The sequence below is a fragment of the Theobroma cacao genome, chromosome 5, assembly GCF_053813885.1.
Source record: "Theobroma cacao isolate CCN51 chromosome 5, ASM5381388v1, whole genome shotgun sequence".
Taxonomy (NCBI): Eukaryota; Viridiplantae; Streptophyta; class Magnoliopsida; order Malvales; family Malvaceae; genus Theobroma; species Theobroma cacao.
Genome location: NC_142643.1, coordinates 43,436,173 through 43,439,610, shown reverse-complemented (window position 1 = coordinate 43,439,610; position 3,438 = coordinate 43,436,173). Strand labels below are relative to the sequence as shown.

General features: G+C 25.7%; 1 long non-coding RNA gene across 1 annotated transcript; it reads left to right on the top strand.

The window, feature by feature from the left end:
- On the top strand, nucleotides 1-3,046 carry LOC18599940 (uncharacterized). The gene is made up of 4 exons (XR_016026327.1): nucleotides 1-171; nucleotides 1,311-1,406; nucleotides 1,584-1,657; nucleotides 2,909-3,046. It is a non-coding gene; the product is annotated as an uncharacterized LOC18599940 (long non-coding RNA).
- The last annotated feature ends 392 nt before the right edge of the window (nucleotides 3,047-3,438 follow it).

The following is a 3,438-nucleotide window of genomic DNA, read 5'->3' as shown; positions in this document are numbered from 1 at the left end:
AATTTACTTTATTTTTCAACAAATATAGCCACCCTTCTTCTCCAAGTGGAACGTCTCCTTCACTCTAAAATCTCTCTAAATACAAAATAATTTATCCTATCCATTTCAGCCATCTCTTTAAAAAATAAAAAAAAATTTCCTTTATCTTTCTCTCATTATCTATTCAATCAGGTAATTTTAATTTGATAAATCTTTTTAATTTTACTTCTATTATATTCTTTAATCCATTCATGTTTATTTATTCTACAATAAGTCATCTAAAAAGTAAAGAATATTTACAAAATTTAATCTACAATTTATTTATTTTCTATTTAATGTATTATTTTTTATATGGATATTTTTATTTTCCCAAAAGATCTTAGATTAAATTTTAATGGATTGTGATTTTGAAGGGATTAGATGCATTCTAACATAACATTATCCACACATGTGAGTTTTCGTTAGCATAAAAAGAATTGTTTACTTCACATCACTCTTAGCTTATTCTTTCAAATTCATGTATTTAATAGTTCGCTCCACTTTTATGCCTAATGATTTGAGAAAAAAAACATATACTATTAAAAGAGTTCTATGATTTTCGCTAATTTACAATTCTGTACTTTTACCTAATTTGTAATCTTTTTTTCCCCTCTTCATATATTTTTTTGACATATACAAAATTTTTTTCCTATTCTCCAAAATTATAAATTAAATTAAGAATTTAGATTAAAAGGGAATAAAAACACAATGCATTCATATATTAAAGGAAGTTTGTATACGAAACATACAGCCATACAAGTAAAATGATATGATTTAATTATACTTTATTGGACAAAATTAAACACTTTCATTGTCAAAAAGATATAATTTTGATAACCCTCTTAAATCACATGATAGTTTGCACATCTCTACACCTTTCATGATGGGAAGCAACTGGTTTATTTTGACATCTTTATACAATTGGATCTATTTTAGTTTCATTTTTGATATTCATAGAATAGATTTGCTAATTTAGTTTGTCCTACCAATTCCCTTTGGAAAATGCAGCATCAAGTTGTGGTGAATGAATGAGCCTTTTCATCATTTTTTTTGCGTACTTTCATCTTCAATTTTTTGAGAATAGACTCTTATAGTTTTTCATTAGTTATTTATTGATGCAATCATGAACGTCAAAACCTTGAATATCAATTACTCAACAGTTTTAATAGATGTTTATTATTTATTTTATTTGTATTTATTACAAGTAATTCCATTTGGATCAGTCCCTTGAGGATGTATCTTTCTTATAGAGATAATGATTTGATAGCGTTTGTGGCTGAAACTTTGAGCAGGCTCTGGCTAGCAATGTATGATCCGTCTTTGAAAGAGAAGATCATAACAGAGCTGCACAATTTGTGGTCAAGGATGTCCAATTAATTCAGCCTAAGGTTTTTAACTTCAACTTATATGTTTCTATACATCTTTGCTTAGTCAAATTATTTATTTGCTGCTCGTCTAAGTGACAAACCTATTTACATTTATTTTAGACATCCCTTATTTTTTTGTTGACATTTACATTTATCAGCATTTTTAATTTGATGTTCTGAATTATTTCTTCGTGATAGACAAAGACTGGCTAAGCATCAAAAGAAACAATTTAGTGCGAAGTAAGAGCACCCAAAAAGAAGCGCAGGTCAAGGTGATTCAAATATTTCTCTCTAATCTTTATCTCACTCCTCTTAATTATAAGTTTCTATTAACTACCAAGTTACACGTCCGAACACAAAGATTGTCACAATCTATGGTAATATATTTTATGATCACATGTTCCTGTTTTCATTATTTTTAGTTATAATCAGGTTTTCACTTTCTATGTCTATGTAACAATGGTTTTTTCTCTGTTTCTTTCCTTTCTATTATTTTGGCTTGCCTTATTTGATTGTAATTTTTTATTTGTTTGGTTCCTTATTTGTTGCTCATTTATAATCATTTAGTTATTTTATGAGCTTTGATTTACATTGATTGAGCTTTTATATTATAATTCATGGATTATTGGTTGTCAAAAAAGATCTATGCAATATCTTAATTTATTTAACATGCTCAAGTCAAAGCAGATAGCATCAAAGATTCACAAACTATTTTTCAGTGTTCTGCTATCCTCATTAGCCTCTTTAATATTACAACTATCTAATTATTTCTATAAATAATTTGTAAGAAATTTATTCACAAAAGCACATGAAAGTTACAAAATTTTATCTAAAATGGAATTGTTCGGTATTTCTTAACTAATTTCTTTTCTACCTCCTTATGTTTCTTTCCTATCTTTCTATTTGAGCAAAAAAAAATTTGTTCTTTTTTTTCACTTTTTTTTGTATATAACTTATTTAGATATTTATTTAATTTTGTTCAAATTTGTTGCTTTTGTTTTATGAAAAACAGGTTACTCTATTCTTAATTAAGTTAATATATAACAGTAATGTTAGGAATACATTGATCAAATCATTATACTCTACTACTTATTAAATTTAATAGAAACTACTTAACTTACGAAATTACTTTAACAACTTTTATAGTAACGAAACAGTATCATTCTGATTGATAACAATTCATATTTTATCTTAATTTTTTTCATAAGCATTAACTTTTTCTCAATTGGTTGAAAATAAATACATAAATTTGTGAACAACCATGTAACAATGATTCACTTTGTGGTCAACATTACATCAACTTTTTTGTATAGATATTTACTTTTTTATCTTATGTTCTTTGTTATTCATTATTAAACACTTCGTTATTGTTGAGCTTACAATTTTAAGAACTTTTGTTTTTGTTTCTTATAATTCATATCATCTACCTATTAACAAGTATTTTTTCTTATTTTTTGTAAAACTATTCATTTCATTTATGAATCAACAGTTTTCACATTGGTTTCTACATTTTTTGCTTGCAGCCAATTCTCATTTTGTCTCTCTTAACTGCATCGAGCAATTTATAACTATCCATTAAATCCAAAATTTGACCTGGTGTTAATCAAAGGTTTCCAAGGGAGCACGCCATACGTTGTAATGTGTTTTCACTTCATTTGACCTCTTATCGGTACATTTTTTATATTTTTTACTAATTTCATTTCTGAACCTATTTGTTTGAAGTTTTTGCTTACACATATTACTTATCTGATTAACTAAATTGATAATATAAAATTTCAGTATAAGTTTGTTTAATCTGTGACTTTCTTAAATAATAATATAAGAAATATTTTTAAGAATTTAGGATTTATTTTTAAAACTATGGATAAACTAAAGATAACAAAACAAAATAGACATCATAGATTAAAAATACTTAGAACAAAAAAATTATCTAAAATTAAAAAAAACTTTATAAATCATCCACTTATATCTAAAGACAATAGTCCAAATTGTAATCGAACGACTTTTTCATCACATAAAAATGTTGAAACGCTTACTCATCTTCAACAACATA